At 32.2% G+C, this 25,889-nt stretch overlaps 1 protein-coding gene across 2 annotated transcripts in view; it reads right to left on the bottom strand.

The window, feature by feature from the left end:
* Rsh (radish) overlaps positions 1 to 25,889 on the bottom strand; it is a 127,283-nt gene that overhangs the window by 63,919 nt on the left and 37,475 nt on the right. Inside the window, exon 1 of one of the 2 annotated variants that reach the window (XM_070300334.1) lies at positions 24,463 to 24,782. The exons of the other annotated variant lie outside the window; for it this stretch is intronic. The gene's annotated coding sequence lies outside the window, so the exon portion shown is untranslated. Of the gene's footprint in view, positions 1 to 24,462; positions 24,783 to 25,889 lie in introns of those variants that run through there. 2 annotated transcript variants of the gene reach the window in all.

Here is a 25,889-nt window from a genome sequence, read left to right as displayed (position 1 = left end):
CACTCCATGTTACGCATTTTCATCTCGCAGAAGTGCACGCAAATACTTTCCAGTGCTACTGTGTATCGCTCCGCGACCTCCCTTTCTCCCTCCCACCCTCGAATATTCCGTAAATACCCTTCGTATCCGCGGCGGGGGAGACGATGGTATGCTTAGCGGGTCGTATTTCCTCAAAGCTCGTTCACATTGCGCAAAATGAGGCTTTCCCATGCCACCTTTCTCTTTCCATCTCGTCGTCGTTCCCCCTTGCTAAACCAACTTCCGCTCGTACTTAATTGACTTTCGACACGTGCAACCTGACGAATAGCCAGACGGACCTACGTGAGGTCACCCTCTAACCGCGTTTTGCCTGTCCGGTATAGCTCGAGCTTAGCTAGTTTCCTCTTTGCTAGTTGTCCACAGTGTGTCCGCGCTTCGTTTAGATTAACGAGCAAGGGCGCAGTCATGGTCGACACCGCGTCTACGAAATCAACTAGACGCGATGAGTAATTCGCCATTATGTGGAAGAATGTCTGACTAACAACCGTGAAAAGGGTAAATGTAATTCAAACGGTTTTAAGTAATTGCGTTTTTAGATATAACTGATTACCGTCATCTAATCTAACGAGTACAAGAAATAATTTGTTTCAGACATAAATGTAAATTTATATAAAATATACAATATATATGTTATATATGATAAATAAAAATTTAATTCTAATACAAAAGTAATTTAAAAAAATATTAATTTGCAATAAATCTAAATACAAAAATATTTTCTATCTATATAAAATTATTAATTGCAAATATATATATTATAGACATTTTATATAATAAGATTTAGAATATTTGAAATATTTTATATTACACAAAAGTAATGTAAATTGAGTTACTAATATAAAAAGAGAAGGAAACGATTAATTTCACAAATAATGAATAAATTAATAATAAATAAATAAAATATTGAATTGGTCACCTCATGATTACTCCGCTTAATGCCTATCCAAATCATCTCTTCTTTTTTTCTATTGTTTTTTTTTATACTATTCGCAATTTTCTTTTTATGTATGAATTACTATCTTTCCAGATATAATATTTCGCAGGATTTTCATAATATGTAACAATAAAAATGCTCAGCAAAATCCATTATGTATATGTAAATAGTGGTGTAAAAGAAACTTTACTCTTAAATTATAGTTTCAATTTTTAATGTAAATTACATAGCTCGAACAGAACGGAATCTCTTTATGAAATATTAATAGCGCGCGGAATTATTACGGGGAATTATCGCGAAGGGAACGACGGACGGGGATGCAAATACGGTAAGCACGAAGCTCCTGAGAGATCGCGTCGCCACGTCGTTGATTTGTGCCTGATTTGCTTGCGAGTTGAACGATAGCAACGATGATGATTTAGAAGATATTCAAAGCGTGACATATTCCGGAACAATGATATCTGTCAACGCGATTCCTACGATCGAACGTCAACAATGACGTAGGAGGTAGACGCTCGGGGATATAATATGTCATTTTTATCCTATTCGTAGATGAAGAATATTGCGTCAATAGAATTTCGCATCTTATTAAAACAAGAATTCAATTATTTATTCAATTATTTAGAGAAAAGGAAACGCAATGCGTATTCATCAAACAATTCGAATGTCCAGAAAATTTCTAAAGAGAGAGTGTTCTAATATTTAAATATATCTTAATGATCTTTCAAATGTGTACGTTGTTTATGAGAAATGAGATAAAAAAGAGTATCACAGTAGCATTAGATAATTTTATTAAATAAAATGTTTTATGAAATAAATATTGTATATATATATTATATATAATAAATATGTTAAAGTATCTGTTTATACGTTGGAGCTTTACGTTGAAAGCATCTGCGTAAATAAGAAGATGTTATTGCTTCGTGCTGTTGCTTTGAAAAATATTTGTGCGCGTATCTTTTCATAGAAACACGCCCTTCGCTTTTATTCATATTATTTATTGATATATCTGATGTGACATTTTTATATCAAAAGGAAAATATATTATACTTGAATTCCGTGCAAGACTTTACTGTATTAGAAGTGCTTGCTGAGACATGTGAAATGTAACAGCTATCCTTTCATTCATTCGGAAATAACGGAGAATATATTTGTGTATTACACGGAATTTATATGGCATAAATAGCTTTCGCAACGCATCGACGCACTTACGTACACGTGTGATCGTACACGTGTACGATCGGCTATTCGAAGCACGCACAATATTATATATATATATATATTGATGGGTTTCATTCGAGAAGGCACACACATATAATCACCTGTTTACACATGTATCTTCCCTTCGCTTAGAATGATTCACGAATGATCCCGAAGCAAACTTTCTAATGTCAATTTGCAGGTATATCGACAAGTTTGGAAACAAACTTTAATTGTTTAAGCGTTTACGATAAACTTACGAACGTAAGAAACAGACGCGTCACCCTCTCGATCTCTTCGAAGTTTTTTTCTTTCAAAGATAAATAATTTAGCTTTTATCGGGACGATTCGCAAAAAAACTGATCCATTGCCGCGAAAATAAAATGAATAATATATTATACATATATAAATTATAATGTTATTGTGTTTACATACGATGGATTTGTTGTCATCCGCAAGACGAGATAAAAACGTAAACATGGCGATGCGAAGCGCTTATAATATATCTCGCTCTCTTTCTTTCTTTCTTTCTCTTTTATTATATTATTTTATAAAAGAATATACAAGGTAATCCCGAATGTTCCAGCCAGATTTTGAGATCTTATAGGAAATTTAATTCTGAAAAAATTTCCTATAAACATGGGTCAAAAAATGCTTCCTTAAGAAGTTATCGCTCGAAAATCTCTGAAAAGAAAATGAATTAAAAAGAAAATGAAACTTAATAAATTTTTTGAAGAAACGATAAAAATAAGAAATAAAAATCTTTTTCTTTTATGAAAATGAAATAAATTTTTTTAAACTAAAATAGCACGTAATAGTAGAAAATGAATAAAGACGTGAAAAAACTAACTGTTCTCAAAATGTCCCCCTCTAGCTTCAATACACTTTCGGCATCGAGTAATGACCGATCTAGTCGCTTTACGAATTTCCTCCTGATTCAATTTTATAATCGATCTAACAATAAATAACAAAAGCACTTTTTGTACATTTGAAACTAGTTATATCAAAATCTATGGAACGTACAACAATCATTTCGATCCCATTTGAAAGATAATTTAATTTTCTACGACTTTTCTTTCCGTACTTTTTGTTAAAGGACGCACATTTTCCATGACATTTGGAAAAATGTGTAAAATAATCACGATTTCAGAAGTTTTTCAGCGATAACTCCTTAAGAAAGATTTTTCTCAAGAGAAAAATGGCTTCAATAATTTTGCGGCATTTCATTGTATCATCGTCTATTCTACATTCTTCGGAAAATACGGATACGCGGATGAACATATCTCGCGGAAAAAGAAGATGTTGACAAGATGGAACAATTAACGCGATATTGCCCTCGTACTTTCTTGCAGATTACGATAATTGTGTTGAACTTTTTATCGCGGCTGATATCGGGACGGGAAATGGCTTGTTCATTTCACAAATTTTTATACTATTTTATTATAATGCATTTTTAATGACGGTGTACCCTTCTACGCAATCTAATTTAATAAGCTATGCAAGAAATGTCATTTATCCGTGACATCATCAATCTCTATTGCAAGAGACACTGATGGATGTGTGTAAAAGTGATTCAGTTCCAGGTCCACGTGTAACAGTCGATACACCAGATAGCGTATTAGGAAAGCGAGATAACAGGAGATCAACTCGATAAAATCTCCCCTTTGACCTCACACACCAAGTTTGACGGCATCTGTCAATGCTGTTACATGCTCGGCGAAAGTTGTTCAGCTGAAGGGAATCATCTCGCAGTTAAGAAATATATCGCATTTATCTCTTTTCGAGAACTCGATATGAGAGATAGATAAGAAATATGTCAGCAATTAATTACGTCATATATATCCGAATTCGATTTTTCATGGGGTTAATAACGGATAGAATTGATAGATAGGATTTCGGATTCTTGAAATGCGATGCCTTGTATATAGGCTCGGATATGATGTGGCTGACAAAGTGCGTTCTCGTATTACTGGCTAACTAGGACACTTGCACTATTTGTCGAATAATCAATCGAACGTATCACTGCCAGGTCGACTAGTAATGCCCGTAACTCCTTCAAATTGACTAGTGGTATACTCGCGTTATTGCCGATTATTGAATTATTATCTGGTTACTTGGTGTATTTTGAGTTGCCAAAGTATTCGAGAAATAACAGCTTAAATATCAGTAATTATATTATTGTTCAACTGAAACCATTGTTTTACAATATTTTTGAATCCTTATTAAAGTATCGTTCAAGTTATAAATTCCTACAGAACTTATATATATATATATATATATATAATAGAGATTCAGTTGAAAGTTTAAAGTATTAGTTGTATAAAAATATATAAAACATAAAAACTATATAAAAAAAGAACATAAAAAATACATTATTTCTTTGATGAATAACAGTTGCGTTTGTCTTCATATTATAAATCGGCAATAATTCCAAGAGTTATATTATATTAATTTATAATTATATTAATTATATTAATTATATTATTTATAATTATATTATATTAATTTATAATTATATTAATTATAAATTAATATAATATAACTCTTGGAATTATATATATTAATTTATATTATGTTATATTATATAATTTTGATGGAAGTATGAAAATTATATTAAATATTATTAATTAATTTTTTTTTTTTTTTAAACCCGCAAAAAATATTATAATCAACTGTATATTTTATTGTTGATTATTCTCAGATATTTATTTATATCTACATAGATGTTTAGTGTGTCTCTAGATTTCTATTAAACTTTATTTCGCGAACGATACATGCATAAAAACATCAAAGATAACGCGTCGATTTAATCTACCCTGTGCGCGAAAAGTTGGATAAACGGGCGGAACTAAAGCCCGTTGCGTTGTAGAAACTCTCGACGCGAGAACTATTCGAAACGTTGCGAAATTTATTAACATATAATGAAAAGAGTCGATATCGGATATTGAAATACCCCTCCCAATCTCCTGCCCACGTGCTCTGTAATTGAAATATTTGCCGATATTTGAGTCAGGGGCGAGGCCCCTTTATATGTATAACGGCGAGTTCAGAAGTTTCGCGGTCATCGACTGACCGATTATTTTTGGCTATTATTTTTCCACCCTACACCGTTTCCATGGTTTAAATGTCGTCGCCCACCTGACAATCCACCCTCTTTCGACTGTAGTACGGTCGCCGCGATTCGCCGAATATCCCAAATTAGACAGACCCAGTTTATTACACGCTATCGTTCTCTCAATGACAAATTGGCGACGAATTCTCTTCTCTCTCTCTCTCTCTGCAGCGACATATTTTTAATTAGGCATTGCGAATATGAAGCATAATCTATAAACGCACTTGGATTTAATTTAATTAATCGCGATGCAGCTTTGCATAAAATGGCATATATTCGAATGTCCCGAATGTCGAATCATGATTTGAATAATAAATAAGCATGAAGTAATATTCGTTCGCTTGTTATTTACTCAGAATGAAAAAATCATTTTATATAATTCTCTTGTTAAAAATATGTAACATAATTTCTCATAAAAAATAAGAAATATAAAAAATATATATGATATAATATAATTAAATGCTAAGCCAAATTTGATTTTTTCTAATGGGAATGACACATCAACGGAAGTAAAATGCTATGATAAGAATCGATTTACTTGCAAACAACTTTAATTTTAATAAAACAAATAATCTTGGATTTTGTGACAATAAAATATACATTTACATTCAATGCATTTTAGATGCGAGATTATTTTTATTTTATTAAAAATTGGCAGATATACTAATTAAAATAAGAAAAATATATTTTTATTCCGAATTATACTTTAAAAAAATTATAGAATGGTTAGTATAAAATAGTAAATAGTAAACGAAAGATATTTTTTCGATTTTTTATGATAATATCATTGTATTTTCATTTGCGTTATTCAGGACTTTAAATCGAAAATTGCCATTTTTCTGTGTGTAAATATGCAAATTGATTTCCAAAATCTGCGATTATCGAGATTGCAGCCGTCATATTTATAAACGGTGAAAATTTCTATTTAATTTAAATTTTTATTAAATAACAAACGTCCAATTCTTGCTGTGCAAATGGCACAATATAATATAAACGTAACGTGGGATTTTAGATTGCGTCAGAATTAATTTTACATCAGGATGAATAGAGGATTCTTCGTAATAAAATAACAGTTGAGAGAATTCATCCCTATCTTATTGTATACTTGATAAATGGGGAATTCAATGCAATATTTTGGCACATTTATTTGTCCCTTTCGATAGGCACATAACCAGGGGATGAGCAATCGATAGAGCAAACTGTTGATTCTAGCCCGGATGTTGGCCATTGATTCCGGATTTTATGATGGCACGAGGCGAATTCAACACGTCGGAGAAATCAATCGTTTTCGAATGCTACCGATCTATTTACACAGTAAGGCAGAGAATATTAAGTAAAAACAGGAATTTTCGGAAGATTCGTTTAAGAGGGCATGCTCGTTCGAAATCTCGGAAAACGAGTATATTTTCTAGAATTTTTTACAGAGCAACATTTTGATAAAAGTTTTTAATTTTTTTACAATATTATTAACTACTTAAATAAAAATTTTCGGCTTAAAAAAAATTTTTTTTTTTTAAATAATTTTTATTTAAGCATTTAATAATATTGTATTAATATCGTAAAAAAAAAAAAGTTTTTATCAAATTGTTGCGCTGCAAAAAATCTAGAAAATGTTCTCATTTTCCGAAGGTTCAAACGGATATGCCCTCTTAAAAGCAATATATTGGAGATTACTAAAGAATTCTAAATATTTTATAGAGAAATTGTAGGATTAGAGAAGACATATCGATATTTTTTGATTTAGAGCGTCATTAGTGTGGATTATTGCCGATGTATCATTTTCTTCTGCTTTTCGATCGAAATAATATCTCGAACTAATGCACTTCGAACACTAGCCATACGAAACAATCTGAAATTTTTTTATGAACTTTTTTGGTGACAGCTTTTATGTAATAATACAATACTTTTTTATCGTTTTACTGCATTCATTCCGATGTATTCATCGACAAATTAGAAAAATTATACCCCCTCTGTATTTTTTTCTGAAAGCGCTTGTTTGTTTCTGCTTTCACGGTTAAACTGTTCGCTTCCAATTAAGAGGGATAATCGGTGCAGAATTGTAATTAACAGTATATACAGAGAAAAACAAGAAATAATCCGCTAACTCAATTTCTGGAGAAAAAGTCAATTGTATGAAAATCGTATAGCTGAATTATTTATGGTACACGTCGATGACGTGAATGCGCAAAATAGTTTTCAAAAGAAAGAAAACAAAAATCATTATAAAATGTAAGAATTACTACAAGATATTTTTGTGATTTTTTGATTTATACATTAAATTTATAAAACTGAGTTTTTTTCTCTTAATTTGCTTCGAAAAATAATAATATGGATAATACGATCTATTTGTGCTAAAAAAGATATTTCGCATTATACAATATTATACAATGTGAATGATTAAAACAATTAGATATCGATATCAAAGATATTGACATGCGTAATATAATTACGCGTAACATAATTATAAATTCCTGACCTTTCGATAATGCACGAATTTATTCAGAAACATAAATTTGATTAGCATGAAGAGAGGGTGATATCACTAACAACGCTCTAATCGTTTCACGATAAACTTTGCGTTTAACATAGAATATGTATATATAACGCTTTCGCATCCGAGTACTAACAATAAGTGTTAACCTGATATCTCAGTATAAACTTCATGAATATGCGATTATTGATATCACATTGATTTTATACCATATTGATAGTATATCACATTTATAGTATACCATATTGATTTTAATATCAAATTATTAAATTAAATTTAAATTATTAAATTTAATATTAACGTTAATAACAGAAAAAATTTTTTAGTTGGTTTATTAGTTTGCGTTTACATGATAGCGAAAGAGAGAGAGAGAGAGAGAGAGAGAGAGAATATCTTGTAATTTCGTGATAATAATTATTTATTTATAATTTATACACAAAAAGTTAATAATAATCAATTATTAATATAAATATATATTAATTTTGTCCATATGTAAATTATATAAATTTTAATAATATATTTTATAACGATTTATATTTTAAATAAAATACTGTAATATAGTTTCTGTAGTTCGCGAGTTGCACAAAGTTGTAATTCGATATTGTCAATATATATCTATAAGACTTTCCTTTCGTTTACCCTAAATACATCAAATTCTCGAAATACTTTGTACGCACGCGGACGGACGCGCACACAAACCACGGATAACACTATATGGTACTTCCCTCCCCAAAGTCAATATCGGGCGCGATCCTTTCTAAGAAACAGATACTGTCGCTTAATTCACTTGTACGACCAACTTAAAAGTTCCATCGGTATACTTTCTCCAATCACGAATGGCTTTTCATAAGCCCTTTCATAGGATAATCCTTTTGCAAGAAAAGAAAGCAGTCCGGATACACCCTCATAAATCCGCTTTCTATCCATGCGTTGCTCCTGGAACAAGAATTCCGATCACAAAGCAACATCTTAGTTGCTTTTTCTTTTCTTATATCCGCTATAAATACGAATCGCCAGCTCTGTGGACTGTGACCTCGCGTTAAACCGTAATTGCATCGAGTTTTTCACGAGGAAAAAAATATCCTAGCAAGATCCATACGCTATATTAAAAAGAAATGTACCACCAATGAATAACTGGTCAAGTAATACTGATAGATAATTCAATCTTGCTAAATAAAAATATTATATATATTTAATCTTTTTACAATATATTTATTTAATTTCAATAATAATTTAATTTAATTTAATTTAATTCAAATATTCTTAAAACTGTATATTAATAAGATATATATAATATGATTGATTTTAGACTGCATTAATAAAAAAAAAAGAAATTGTATTATATATTTAATTGCAAAATAAGTATGATATTAATATCTTGATAATCGGCTATTGACACGTTTCTTTCGATTTCTAATTTTTTTCGCTTTTATTTAGAAGAGAGCAATTACAACGCATGCTGGCGTGTGTTCTCGTGGCGAAAAATCGCGACTTAAATTTCACCGAAATTTTCGTGAAATTGGACCATATCGTCCTCTCTTCCTTCGTACTCTCCTAATCTGTGTGATACGAGGGGGATCCATTTTCGACAAGCAACACCCCAAAGTCTCTACCTTCAAAGTGTTTTCATCTCCCACTCGGCTTCCTTCTCCTATTTTCCGCCTTAGTTCTCAACCCTCATTCTCGATCTCTCGAGCCCCTCTCGAGCTCGACGAGTTTCTCGCGGCTTAAAACCTTCCCGCGAGAGTCTCTCGTGAGAGATGTACATCGATGGCAGAGGAGTTAATATCGCGACTAGACAGATATAGAGAAAGAGAGAGAGCGTGAATGAGAGAGACAGTAAATTCTCATCCGAAATCGATGGAGCTTAAGACCCTGGACAACGAAGGCTACCGGGATACTCTGGCGTCGTTACTTCGAGGAGCTTTTGCGGTTCTTTTCCGATTGACGAAGCTGGTCGGATGTTGAAGGACGTTCGAGTGCCGAGGAAAAACATCTCGTCACGCTTGTTCGTGAAATGATTGTGACCATGTATCGATGGAAAATAATGTCAGCCATTTATGCTTTATTCGTGTCAAATGTTTGAATGTTTATCATGACATAATATCGCGCGCGCGTACGAAGGGATAATATATTATACACGTGTGAATACATAAAAAGAGAATTTCTTTTTTTTTTTTTTTTTATTATAAAAATTATTATATAAAAATCTGGATATTTATATATTCGAATCATTTACCACGTGTATTTGAAATTTTATTACAATAATAATTGTATTATATGTTAAAAAGTTTTTACATTTAAATATTTCTTTGTCAAGAAATTTTTTAATAAATCATTAAATTTAATTTCTACTTTTTGTTTTTGTCGAATTTAATATCTCTTTGTGAATTACTCTTTATTACGCATTTACATACGCTATATATTTTCCTATAACGTTGCGGCATAGACGATCGAATACTGCATTCATGAAAATCCAAACGATCGCTTATCTCGAACGGTTTTCACGATGAACGGCTAGAAGTGGATCGGCAGGCATGCTATTCGGTTTCCGAGTCGTGTTTCGCTTCGTAAATCACAAACAGAATTGATAGAACAAGTCGATAGACGCGCGTACAAGACAATAGATATTCGATGTACGCATACGTCGAATACATCTCGGTCGATTTCGGCCTGCCGCATCTATTTCGATACATCGGAGGGCGATCTCCCGTGATGGAATAACGGGGTTGGAGAGGGACGAGGGAAGACTCGATCGATCACGGTCGTGAATACGACGGATGCAAAGCACGTGTCAAGGTAAAAAAAGCGGCTGCTGCTGCGTCGCCAAGAAATTCCCGCTGAAAACGTATTCCGATGGTTCGTAACGATTTCTCCCGATTTGATACCTCGCGATTGCCGTTTTCTCGCGAACGAGAGCACTCGTGCTCGTTTCCAAGCTGCGAAATGATCTTCCAGCCCGACGCGACTGCGATCGATTTACATAAGGACGCTCAATATTCAGAATCTGTGACGCGACGAATCTCGATGGTGGATTAAGTATAATCCAATCTGGTACCAATATATGTTTTAGTCGAATCGATAAGCAAAGAGATTATGGATAGATAAAGATCTATTTTCATTTGTCGATTCATTACATTGTAAAAAATTTTCAGACACATTTATTTTCAGATCTGGGTGAAATTTCAAACAATCTATCTCAATCATCAGAGTCGTTTTTCTAAAAATTCGGAAGAATTTATCCGAGAATTCAGACAGCATTTTGCGTGTGTGTCTGAAGTTTCGGTCAATTTTTCTACAGCGGATGTTTGTGAAATTATTATTTATATATTTATTATGTAAATATGAGCAAGATTTAAATGAATGAAAGTTGACTCTATCAAATTTCAAGTGAAAAAAAAATGTTATATATATATATATGTGTATTTAATATTTTAACTTATTATAATCCAATCTGATACGAATATATGTTTTAATTAAATCGATAAGCAAAGAGATTAAGGATAGATAAATATCTATTTTTTTTTTGCCGATTCATTACATTGTAAAAAATTTTCTACAAATTCAGACACATTTTTGTCTGATTTTTCAAGGTGTCTGAAAGAAATTTCAAACAATCTGTCTTAATCATAAGAATCGTTTTTCTAAAAATTTGAAAGAGTTTGTCTGAAAATTCAGATAACAGTTTGCGTGTGTGTTGAATACGTCTCTGAATTGTTTTTTACAGTAGACGTTTGTGAAATTATTATTTATATATTTATTATACAAACATGAACAAGCTTCAAGTGAATGAAAGTCAAATTCCGTCAAATTTCAAGTGAGAGAAATTTTACATGTGTATTTAATGTTTTAAATTATTATATATTTGCTAATTATCAAGACGCATAAATAATTATATATATTTATCGCATTTAATTTCGAGAGATGTGATCGCATGAAGATATATTAATAAATTATTCTTTGATTAAATTTAATCCAGCGCATGTAATAATCGACAAAAGCTGTCACTTCGAAATTAAACTTATAATTCTAATCTAACGTGATGAGTGTTCTGGATTAATCGAGGATGTGATAATGTCAACAGCTGTTATGTATATTTTGCATAAATTCCATCGTCGAAGAAGTCGATACGGAGGATGATTTAACAAACGACATGTCAACAGATTATATCATAATCTCATTAATAAGTCAAAGCGTGGGTATAATCGCTGGTAATAATCCGAGTCGTGCTGATCTAGTCCGCGAATCGCGAATTACCTACCGTTTAATCGCCTGAAATTATTAATTAGGACTGTATTCCCACAAGTATTCCCATTCGCCGTAAGCTTTGACGATGATTGCGAGCAGTTTGTAAATAAGTAAAGCGTACTTAATGTGAAAGAGAGAGAGAGAGAGAAAATGGAAGTGATAAACACACAAAAATTTGATGATTCGACGATGCGCGAAGATCGACGACGTCAATAACTCACGATGTCATTATGTTATCCCTACCGTATATATTTAAACAACGGTAAATTCACAAAGGCAAATATTGTCAAAATAATTTCTGCCTAACCATTAAACTGATAAGGTGTGTTATAGCGGTACTAATATAATAGGTTAATTAAATTATAGCATACGGAAAGACAAAATGCTCAAGAATTAAATTGCGCTCTTTTTTCTCTAGTTAATAATACTTGTGTAGAGGAAGCTTGACCGTATTTAACGCACAGTGAACCGCTTGATGTGCTATTCTGTTCTTTCTCTCTGTTACGCATTTTGACGTACGTTTTAACTGCATCGTATGTTTTTATTTTGATTTGATCGATCAATTAATCTACTATTTTACTTAATCGCTATTGATGATATGTTATTGCAGAAATGTTATCATGAAATTTAGTCACGTTTTATCGTGTTCATAGACATACACATACATACGAAGATGGATCGAAAAGTAACTTTTTTTTTTTTTTTTAATAAAGTGCTATTTAAATTTAAGATCATTGTCTGTTATTTCGAACCAAGTTACTTTTCGATCCACCCCATATATATATATATATATATATATATATATATATATATATATATATATATGTACATATATATGTTTATTTAGTGATTTAGTTTATTTATTAAATATATTTTTAATATTTTTATATAAAATTTTTTATATTTCTATATTTTTATTTTATATATATATAATATATGGATCTAAAAACATAGAAATTTAAAAAATTTATATATATATATAGTATATATTAAATGGATCTATATTAAAAATCTATTATGCAATTTTTTAAAAATAAAAATATAGAAATATAAAAAATTCAATATAAAAATATTGAAAATTATATTTAATAAATAAACTGAACAACACAAATTAGAAAATTTGCGCATTACATAATAAATAAGAAATGTAATATCTAGAATCTGCTTTCGCATTATTATATGATTTCACACAATTGCTCCTGAGAATTCTTGAGATAAAAATTAATTATTAACTTGAATACTTTTAAATTTAAAAGCTTTTCCGAAAAGTGAACAGTGAATTTTTTCGTACTACCGTATATATTTTATTCTTTTTAAGACGTGTGCGAACGACACATCGTTACGGAATTATAAATCCACTGTAGCGCAAAAACTGCGAAAGAATATCTAAAAAAGTCTGGCACGAGCATTTCTCTTTTTAGTGAAAAATTTTCCACTCCAGATGTAGCAACGCGTCACTGCATGCTATACGGACTCCGAAAAATAATATACGCCCGCGCTTTGGCCATCAAATCGCTCATGCGTAAATTTGCATTAATTTGCAATTAGGAAGATGACGTTACATCAATGCGGATTTTCATTAATTTTAACGGTTGTCGACCAATGGACATGAATCCATCCTTGTGTATATCATTTCATTATTTGCGCGCTTGTTTGTGCGCGTATCTCGCGCCTCTATATCCCGGCACGTCGAGTATTGACAGCCAGGTATCGCGAACGCGACAAGTGGAAGGTGAAATGGCTGTCGTTTATCTGTCAAATATCTTTTCCCAATGTCCGTGCAATGGCGGCGATGCAACATCGACGCGAGGCTGTTGCCTTAAAGACCTATTTAACCCTTCGCGACACGAGACAATTTTGCTCTTTTATTTTGACGTTATCGCGTAATGTAATAAATAGCTCCTTCTTCTGCTCTTTGGAGAAAATTTTAAAGAAATACGAGGGATACGATTTACGTAATTTAATCAAAAATATGACTTTTAATCCTTGGAAAAATATCTTTTATATTTTTACAAACTATTATTATTTGAATCAGAACACGTGTGGCCCAAAAGCTTATATTAATTTAATACATAAAAGCCAATTACATTTGCGAAATACATTTAGGACGACATATGTCATAAGCCACATTTGAAAAAAAGATAATACGAGTATATTCGCGAAAATAATTCTACGTAAAATATCGATTTTACATATATATACAATATTTTATAACATGTAATTTTTTAAGTGGTTTTCTTCATATCCGTTTATGTGAACAATCATTAATATAGTTGAAAATTGCGATACTTGTCCGCCAGTGTTTCCTCGTTTCTGACGTCATAATCCGAGAAATTGTTTCGTTTTATATAGATCTTTATCAATAAAATTGATCGACAGCAACCGCGCGTTTCAAATTCAAGAGTGCGCGTTTGGCCACGATAATTGTTGAGCGAGAATGTTTATTCGATGGTGGATGATTTTGCAATTATTTCGATAGCGCTTCTCGCTCAATCGAAGAATTTTAACGAGCCGACTACCGAGATGTATCTCTCGAATTCCGGGGTAGCTCCGAGCTTCGAGAAGATGGAGCCCGACACGTTTGGCATTTGCCTGAAATTCTTTGGTAATTTGCTTGTCTATATTTATTTAATTTATACGAAATTTATTTCAAATTTATATATTAATCTGCTTTCTTCGATCTTTTCTTATATAAAAACAAAGAGATTCTGATTGAAATATTTATTTAGAAAAAAAGGACTTGTCTGATTGAAATTGAGAAAGAAATATTTTTAAAACATCTCGGCACTATTACAAGCAAACTACTGTTCTACTATTCAAATCGACTATTCGATTAAAACTTGTTTCCTAACAAATGTAAATATTTGAAAGTTGAAAAGTATCGAAGCAGTAAAACTTTGACGGTATACGTGTTCCGAACCGTATGTGTGAAGCAAGTGGAACTGGACTGTCGTTTACATAAAACTCGGATCTGAAAACTACGATATCGTTACCGTCCTTCGGCAACGAGACCGCAAAGAATTTCATCATTATTCCCGTGTTCGTATTTTCCTCTATCATGACGCGAGCAACGTAACAATGGCGAGTGAGAGAGTCAGAGACCGTTGCTCGTGATCAGAGACTCGGACGTAAACTTATTCATCGCCGCGAATAAAAGTGACGCAAATATTTGTTCGTATTTTCCCCTCGACGGCAATCTCTAATTAGACCTCGGTGCCATAAATATTAAGCGAACCGTTGCATCAGAATTCCAAACATATTTTTCACGTTTTTACTTATTTATCCATTTATATAGATATATATACGCACACACACACACATATGCGTGCAGGTTCGCGTCCCGGCTGTCACCTTCTTTCATATCCCTCGGGAAACCGTACTGGTTTTTCGCAAACATAAAGAATTTATTTTTCCTCCTCGATTCCCTTCGCCTGCGGGTACTCAGTAAAAAATGCTTTTCGCCATCTCGGGTCCTTTAATTTCTCTTCAATTATTTAATCTCAGATGGGAGATTTTTTATTTACATTAAAATCCACCGGGGACAGATTCGAGGGATCCTATTGGCAATCTTATTAAATATTTAAGATAGCTACATAACAAGGGTAGTGGAAAAAAGAAAAGATTATTATTAAAGTAAATGTAGTCTTCACATATATATATATACATCCTCCCAGCAGGATGTTAGGAAATTCGGACATTTTATGAGAAGGTTTTAGGCTCTTTATGATCTCATACATGTATGAGAGAATATAAAGGATGTTAATATTTTTACAGAGAGATATTATTATCGTATTGTTATCCTCGCATATCATTTTACGTTCCGGTAATCCATATATATCGCCGTCATTCTCTCTCTCTCTCTCTCTCTCTCTCTCTTTCTCTATCACGATTTTCGAAGAGAAATATCCTCTCGCATAGCCATGTAGGAAGAGGGAAGATAGTTTCGTGTATATATGTATACGCGCGTACAGCGGAATCTCACGACCACGCCGTGAATTCCATTAGCAAATTTCATTACCTCGCAAGAATGCGATGGTTTCCGTAAGACGCACATTTTCGCTTCCATTTACAAACATATTATTTGAACACGCGTATCTCTTTTTTTTCCTTCTTCCTTTTTCATCCTTGCATCTTTGTAGCGGAGATATAAATTAAACAACAGGTGTTGTCATTATATTGTAAATGCGCGCTCGCATAAAGAGATAGCGTTCGGTTTCGTTCTGTATTCATCATATTTCATAATTTGCTCTCCCTCAGATATTCCCGTCTGTATTTTATAATTCAATTTTACAAAAAATATAAAATCTCATTTATATATATATATCGTGCTTTTTAATCATTAAAATTTTTGTACGCGGAAAAGATTTTCTTTTATTGTTATAATGTTGATTTTATGCAACGAAGTTTTACACATTATTAACATTTTCTGATCCAGCCATATATATTTATATATAAAAAAAAAGGGGTTCGTTATTCCGAACCAAAGCACTTCGATATAAATCGCGAAATTTATATAAGAGATAATTAAATCTTGTATCGGACGGTTTCATTAATACCGATAAATAACATTGATCGGTCGGCTTTGCATTAAATATCGTTGCTTGACTTTATTGTCGTTTTCGTTCGCTTTTATACGGTTTCCACAGATATCGCACTGCTCATGTCGACACAGCGAATGCACGGGGATATAAAACTTTTTTGTCTGTCCGGTTCGATTAAACGGTAAATGGAAATATCTTTGTCGTACGAACAGTTGTACTACATTATTCCTTTCATCGCACACAGGGATAAAGCTAGCGCGATCTAACGGAAGCGACTCTTTGTTTCCTATTTGAAAATATAGAAATATATGTGAGAGAATTGGAATAAAGCATCTTTTTATCACGACGATTATATATTTATGTGTTTGCGCGCAAGTCCATTATCATCTTTCGATTGTTATCATCTCTCTCTTCCTCGCGTTTATATCATTATGATATATATGTATATTATACGAATTACGTACTTAAGAGGGCATACCCGTTTGAAAAATGAGTACATTTTCTACATCGACTTGATAAGAATTTTTAATTTTTTTACGATATTTATATAATATTATTAATTACGTAAATAAAAATTTTCAGCTTAAAAAATTTTTTTTTTTTTTAAAGTTATGCAAATATTTGCAGATTTATGTTTTCATGCACAATGTGCATGAAAACTTGAGCTATGTTTGACGGATTGACTTCAAATTTTGTATGCGAGTTCCTCTATTAAGATTACATTTGCTAACGAAGCCTTTTTTAAATCCGATTTCCCATTTTTTTTTGTTATAAACAAAAAAGATCGGCTTAAAAAAAAAAGAAAAAGAAACGAAATTTTTTTTCAACGCCACTATTTTTTTATTTTTAAAAATTTTGAAAAAACATTTGGATAGGAGAGATAGCTATTAATATATTTAGTAAAAAAGAACTTGTATTATTTATTTCGGATATGATCTACGAACGTTTTCATGTGCAGCCATTTAAAATTTGGTGGAGCTCTGCAAATATTTCGATAACTTAAAAAAAAGAAAAAAATTTTTTTTAACTGAAAATTTTTACTCGAGTAGTTAATAATATTGCATTAATATCGTAAAAAAATTCAAAATTTTTACCAAGTCGTTGCTTTGCAAAAAAATCTAGAAAATGTATTCATTTTTTCAAGTTTCAAATGGATATGTCCTCTTAAACGGAATTTTAATTTAATTATATTTCAAGCTGAATCTTAATAAAAGCATACGAAAAGCGCTATATAAATCGTGTGACGTATTAATATATATTCTCCATATATATAAAGATAAACTTCTAATGCTCAAATTAATCACATTTGATTTAATTTGCATTAATAGCATCTTAACTTACATCCATCCGTAGAGCGCTATGAAAGAGATTATATCAATTTCCATATTCTGAGCTTCGGAACGTAGCTAATGATCAAATATATCGATCATGCTAATAATGTATTCGGTACCATGGCTTTTATACGTCCATGTCCGTTAACGCGATGTCCATAAAATCGTCTTTAGGGTGATTTGCATTTAATCGCACCGATGGTCGATCGGGGACGTCGGCTGTGATTGGTGCGGATAATTAACCCTGAACGGGTGGCACGATCGTTAAGCTGAAATTACGTCGGGAAGAGGGCACATTTCTGTTTCGAGGATCGTACGAGGCGCCGAGAGGGTTCGAACGATTCAATTCGACCGTCCCCTCGATTTCGAGGGGTACGTAACGTAAGGTAAATGTCGACGCCGGTAAATGATACCAGTCGAAATGAATCAAGGGGACGTTTGCACGTTTTCAAAAATTGCCATCCGAGACGATGAAAGATTCCAGGAGAATCCGAGGGGGAACTAATGCCATTGTTATATGTTCACGAGTATTATATCTCAAAGTTAGGGATGGAAATGAAAATTAGAGACCGCCATGGTCGACGATATTATTGACGATATTTCAAAAATCATTCCGTGAACAGATTTTTTTTTTTTTTTTTTTTTAAATCGCTGTAAGAATAAAAAGGAAGAGACATTACTGATATGAATTTTTGTACGATATTACTTTATTAATTCCAGAATTAAAATCTTTATCCAGATATTCGCTTATTACTTCGGTAATCATGAAAGCGGCTGATAGACGACTACTTTGTTAAAACTCAATTAAGATTAGCATGAATGATTTGCGTGTGCATACTCCATATGTTCAGGCAATCTTTTTCAACCTTTTTCTCATTTATTTTGCTCCTTCTCCCACAGATCGACCATTAGAAATTCATCAAGAATTACTTAGCGTCAGTATTACAATAATAGGATTCAATTACCTTCGACCGCTCTCGTTATTTAGACGCGCGAGATATATTAAACGTCTACGACGATATCCTGTCCACCACTTATCGCTTAATTTGTCATTTGGATAATCCGTATATATAATATGTCCCTCCCTCCGGTTTGCGTATCTACGAGATACACTACCACAATTAAGCGCGCGTCGTAGAAAAGACGGACAGTGTCATCGAGGGTTAATTAATATCTACTGTAAATTAAGCCGTTTGGTCGTGCTCAATGGCACTCTGACTAATCGCTTGTTTTTGCGTGGAATGAACGACTGGATACATGAGGGAAGCGGGCCTTTAATTTGTCGAATGAATTAAAGACTCGTAAAGCTGAATAAAGAATAAGCTAAAAAGAGGTTTCGTTCGCCGACGAATCTCTATCTTTCGTAAGCTAAATTTGTTAAGTTCAAATTACACGATTTAAATGAAATAATATATATTGTATTTTATACATAATACATTGTATATTGTTTTTCTCCACGTAGTTTTCTTTGCCATATTTGCCTCAAAGCTTTTATTTCAGCTTGAGGGATTACGGAATTGAGTTTGCGTAATTGGTTAATTATTTCAATTGATCTTATATTTCCGGTTTTATGAAATAAACCGCAGTAGAGAGCTTGCAATCACATCAAAGTGAAACAACATTTATTGATAAATCGCACAAACATAGGGGATATTATATATCATTTGTAATTAAGAATTTTTGTTTATATTAATAGGATATGATATACCGAGAGACATGATTTATCGTTTGTAACGTAATTTACAAAAGTAAGGTTTGGAAAATATATCATACCGTGTAACCTCATTTTAAATTATGCCATTAGTCAAACCATTTATTTTCGCGTTGTTTTATAAACATTTTAAAATTTATATTTATACCGTGTCATCTTTCTTCACGCGATTGTAACTTTCTGCGAGGATAGTTTTTTTTATAATATATTTATTTAAATATATAAATTATAATATATTCTAAATATTTATTGCTTGTTATATTAATATTTATTCCTTCCATTCTTTTATCAATTTTCCCCAGATCCTGCTGTACTTTCGAAAAAGAAGAAAAAAACAAAAAGTAAAAAATTTCTAAGAATAAGAATCATGAATTTTAACGACTTGGCGGAAATTCGAAGTCAAAAATTCCTTATATATTTTCTACGATAAATTGTTACGCATATTTTTATTGCTATTAAAAAAATCTTCTATTTATCGCATTCTATATTATCGCTTCCCTTTATTTAATCGAATCTATACTATTTATGTACGTGCATGTATGTGCGTATCAATCGTACATTACGTTTTACACGTAATCGTTGTTTCGCATAAATCGCTATACTTTCAAATTCCTCTCCCTCTTCTCCTCCTCCTCCTCCTTTCATCCCCATGCATATTTCAGGCGAGAATCGCATGCAGCGTATTGCGGGAATCGGAGTTGCATATATTCGCGATTCTCTACATTATACACTGCGATCGCATGCATGCATGTATGAAGCGTGTATGCGTGACCGCGCGTGAATAGACTTATGAGATATTCCGATTCTACATATCGTAAGCGGCATGTTTGTCGATCGTAAGCTTAGCGAAAGGCGCTAGCGGATGATGCGCGCGCGCGTGTGCACTTGCAGCTGAAAAAGATGCGCGGGATCGATCTCCCGCACGTGCGTGGGAACTCGCGGAATTTCGATGAACGCGCTCAGATGCAGCGCCCGCGGCGTGGGCGTGAGCAAAACATCATCGTGTATCCGTCTCATAGACACGATCGTTTTTATGAAGCTATTATTGTAGATATTATTCCGACAAAGAGAATGGGAAATTATAAAAATAATCTCGAGGAGAAATTAATTTTTTTCATATCATCATAGGATATATTGCGTTTTCATGATACACCGTACAAAATTTTCTAAAAATTCAGACACATTTTTGTCTGAATTTTTAGATTTGAAAGAAATTTCAGACAATCCGTCTTTATCGTTTAAAGTCGTTTTTTTTTTGTTTTTTTTTTTTTTTTGAAAATTCAGACAACATTCTGTTTGAAAATTCATAAAGTGTGTCCGCGAAAAAGCCGCAGACTGTCTGAAGTTTCAGTCAATTTCTTTTACTGTATATCACGAAATTTTCGCAAGATTATTCTCATCTCATACTTTCAAAGTGTCAATTATATGAGCTTATTGAATTCTTAAATTAAACTGTCGAGAATAATATATATTATACAATAATAGACACTCGACAACATTTATGTGCGTGAAACTCATTAAGCTACGTAACGGTTAAGCTAAATACGCTCTATTTTTCTTTAATCGAGAGAGAAATCCACATATAAACAGCAATGAAAATTTTGTATACGCGCGTTTGCCCTACTTTATTGTTCAGTTTTTGTATTTTGACAGATCGTTGTGATATTCGTCGCCGAAATATGCTACTAACAGAAAACGATCGGCGTTCGCATCCGCTTTTTACCGACCTTTTTTACGCGTACGATTTTGCCGGACTCTCGTCGCGAATTTTGTGGATTTAATCACTTTTCGAGCGACACAAAGCGGATTGTGCGAGCGTGCGATTCGCTTACGCGCATAACTCGAAAAATATATAGAGAGGCGTGTGCGCAGTAAAATTCTTCGACAATCTCGAAATTTATTTCTTTTTATTAAATATATGTAGACTAGATACATACACACACACACATATACATTCGCACATGCATACAGAAGTTGGTTTATAAAATATAAAAGGATCTTTGCTTTCTTTTTTGATAAATTATGCTCTTTTAAATTGAATCAGTGTGTTATCACTGATAAGCAATGGCTTCAATTATGACACTGCAAACAGAGAAATTTTACTGAGAAGAATCAGTTACTGATTCTGTGAGTAGCTGATTTTTCAGTAAAATTTTACCGCTATAATTAGTGAAATATAAGAGGGAGAAGCCAAAGATGAGTATTTTCATTGAAGATCAGTGAAATACTCGTTGAAATCTTCTTGTCACTTCTTTAATCAGTGACACATTTTCATTGATTCAGTTTAAAAGGATAACTCGAGATATCGGGAAACATTTCATGCAAGAGATCGATAAATAATTTTCTGATTAATTCTATTGTAATAATTCACAGGAAATATTACACATTAAAATTCTTTTAGACATTTTTTAAAATATCGAGATTGATATAAGAAACTATGACGTTTTCGTGAAAACGCATTACTTTCAAACTTTGCAGAATGAGTGATTATAGTTTATGGCTAAAGCGTTGAATGTAAAAACGGAAAACAACTGTCTCTCATAGCTCGATGAACTGCACGTATTTCGATCTCCTGCATTCTGGAACTGATGGAATTTCAAGGAGCGTCCGGAATTTCCTTCTGTTTATAAGAACGAGCAAGAACAGAATAGCGAATCATCCTATGGATCTTTAAAAAGTACTTTTGAATATTATCAGAAAATAATGATTTCAAGAATAATACGGAAAAGAATGCAACTTTTTCATTTCGCCTACCCGTCGTATATTCCATTTTTCCCATTTCATGCAATTATACAATATTATAATTGATATAAAAATTATGATATAATATAAAAAATTATGATATAAAAATTTTATCTCTACCACAAAGTTTCTCTTTTCAGCGTTTGCCGTAAAATTATAGAAATCTGCAATCAAGTCATTCTATAACGGTTTCTATTGATATTACATTTAATTAATGACGAATCAAAAGTGCATGGGTATTGAAGTAGGTATACAAATTGAAGAAGCAACTCTCAATTATCGAGATGAATAAAAAGATTCCGATTCCTTGTCTCTTTACCGGTTTTTTTCTTCTTTCCTTCCCTTTCGCGCTTTGTTGAAAACCAACCGGGCTTCTTGTCTTCTCGAATTTTGTTACGCTACGAAGAAAACAGTTTCGGAGCACAAGCGAAGTTATCTCGTATTGTATTACTGGTTCTTTTGTCTGCAGGAACAGAGAACGTATAGAAGTAATGTAATTAAGAAAATAAACTGACATAACGATTGTGCGAAGCAATTAAGTAAAATAATATTTGCAAACTTTTTTCCATGGACATACGATAAAATATAATATGATGGTAAAATAAATATTTTTATTTACTTGTGTAAAAAATTCTAATATTAGTTTTCTATATCATTTTTATATTGTATATGGTACACGTTGAACATCTTTCGTAAATAAATATACAATGTAATAAAAATTTCTCTAGTAATATGTGCGTGTGTGTGTGTGTGTGTGTGTGGGTCGCGTATTTGATGTATATTTTCATTTATACACTCCTTTTATAAATTCTATTTTTATCATATTTTATATGCATAACTGAAGTATTCAAAAAAAAATTTCATATTTATGACTATATGATCGATGGATTCGATATCTTCGCCTACATCTCTTTGGAGTTATTTGCTCATTTTAAATTCTTTATCGCTGCCTGATTTCTATCCCGAAAAATTATTTTGAAGTTGTTATAAAAGTTGTTATAAAAGTTTCCTTGTTGATCTTTTGTTTCCTTTTAGAGTGACTTGGCCGTTTTGGTATTGATAAAATTAAAATTAATTGCCATTATATACATATATATATATTGTATATATACAGGGTGGGGCATTTATATTGAGACACCTAAATATCTAAAAAATAAAGCAAGGTAGAAAGAAATGTTTCAGACAAAAGTTGTTCGGTTCTAAGGGGGTCATAATATCATGCTATTGTCTGAAACATTTCTTTCTATCTTGCTTTATTTTTTAGATATTTAGGTGTCTCTCAAATAAATGCCCCTGTATATGTATATTTTATATGTTGTTAATTCATTTTATTTTTTATATCAAAATATGTTAGATTAAGATATAAAATAACTCGAAAAATTCATAATGAAAAAATACTTTATTGTTGTGTTTTGAAAAAGTCTCAAGAAGGGCTATAAGAATATATAATAAAATATATATGGGGGTCCATTTAAAAAAAAATAAAGTTAATCTTGAAATAACTATATATATATAAGCATTTTAAACACTAATAGAATAACAACAAAAATACAATTATCCCATTAATCGTATAAATCAGCTCCACGTCGAGATTGACAAGTGATTGATAAAGATGATAGAGATAAGCTGTTTCATATATCTTGTGGTACACAATCTTATCTTTCAGGTAATCAATATACGATGAAATCATCGCGTTATCATTTCTTTTAATCCTGATATTGACATCGGTTGATACCGATGAAGTTTCATATTTTTAATTATTAAAGTTTACATATGAAAACCATTCTGTCGAATACACGAAATGTTTTTTTTTTTTTTTTTTTTTTTTTTAATGGATCTCTATTCGTGATGTCCGACTTGTAAAGATTTCGAGTTTCTACGAAATGGAAGCTTCTGTTGCATGAATTTCTCTACTTTACTGTTACGCGGAATCAATTTCATTTTAAATGAAACATACTGAGAATTTTCATCCCTCGGCATCTATTATGCTAAAAACAGAAGTCTCTCGGTGTAAGGTCAAAAATATCGCCGGTAGTTGAGGCCGGTCACAAGCCAACTCTTTTACAATTCAATCGCATTATTCTGCGGGGCAGCCGCTAAATTGAATCATTACCTGCAGTTTTTAGCCGTGGGATGCGAACAATAATTAACATCGCCGCGAGACCGTTCTCTCAGTCGAATCTCGCGGTAATCCCTTTGTTACGCGAATGCAAATTCGCGAAACGTTTTCATATCGTGCCCATCGTATCTCCATATCATACAATCGTTGCATTAATGCAAATTTGTACACAACAAACAATAATGATAATCGGATTTTCGATCTCGCGATATGGCGAGAAATGATGGAGAAGCTCATTACACACATCAGCATTGGTTTCTTTGTTTGCTTATTGCAAAGTATGAAATATTCTCTCTCTCTCTCTCTCTCTCTCTCTCTCTCTCTCTCTCTCTCTCTCTTGTGTCCAAAAATTGGAAAACATTACGTAAAGAGGTTTGCTCTCCATCAGTGTTGTATAACGTAAATTGTGATTTATCTATCAAAAATTGTAAGATCAGAAATTGAAAAAAAAAAAAAATAATAATAAATAATACATAATTGGGCATTTTCTTATAATCGATTTTTTTTTTAGTTAATAGATATTAATATTATATCATATTGATTGTTTTTAGTTGAATTATAATTAACATAGTCAAAGTTTAAATTTTCTAAATGGCCTCTTATATCTCTTATCTTCTCATTCTGTCAATTTACGTTCTCTCTCTCTCTCTCTCTCTCGGCGCTTCTTGTGAATCAAATCGCTATCTCGCTATGAGTGACATTTTCTTGAAATACACACTCGTCCCGATCTTATCTCTTGTCTTTGTCTCGCCGCGTGTCTCTGCTAATGCAAATTCGTCCCGCAGGCTCTTACATTCGATTTTGCATAAATTTTTCATTTAGTTTTTTATCGAAAAAAAATGAAACGCGCGTTATCCGCGAAATTTTCTTTAGAGTAGAATCGCCTTAGATCTTTGTCGTCAGCATTCTAAGTCGTTAAACATTTTATTACTTGCAACAAACTTTTGCGAAATTAATTAAAATTCTTAAAAGGATTTGCCATAATTCCATGACATCCTTTTAAAAAATATTCGATGCTTTTATCATAGTTTATACATACAATATGTTTTAAACTACGTTTATATACGTCTAAAGCAAAGTCTAAAGTATCATGTTTATTAATATCCGTATCTCACAATCCTTCCAAATCTGTTCTTTTATATTTTCATTTTATATAAACAAAGAGAAAATTTGTACATCCCAGAATATTGAAAGTAAACAAGTAAATATAGTCCCGACTCGTTAGTAGAATCTTCTTGACGATGGAAAAGGCTGAAACTCCTCTTAAATTTTTAATTTTTTAATTTCTTTATAAAGACTAAGTAAACTCTTGAAAGAGAGAGGAACGTTATTAATTTTAACTTCTTTCATGTTTAAGCAAAAAATACCTCAAATAACACAAATTACCCCATAATCCTTGTACTTATTGTGAACCCCAACTC

The sequence above is a fragment of the Polyergus mexicanus genome, unplaced genomic scaffold (assembly GCF_030449975.1).
Source record: "Polyergus mexicanus isolate NDT 795.1 unplaced genomic scaffold, iyPolMexi1.0 SCAF_8, whole genome shotgun sequence".
Taxonomy (NCBI): Eukaryota; Metazoa; Arthropoda; class Insecta; order Hymenoptera; family Formicidae; genus Polyergus; species Polyergus mexicanus.
The sequence above is the reverse complement of the archived record's forward strand: the minus strand, read 5'-3'. Positions and strand labels throughout refer to the sequence as shown.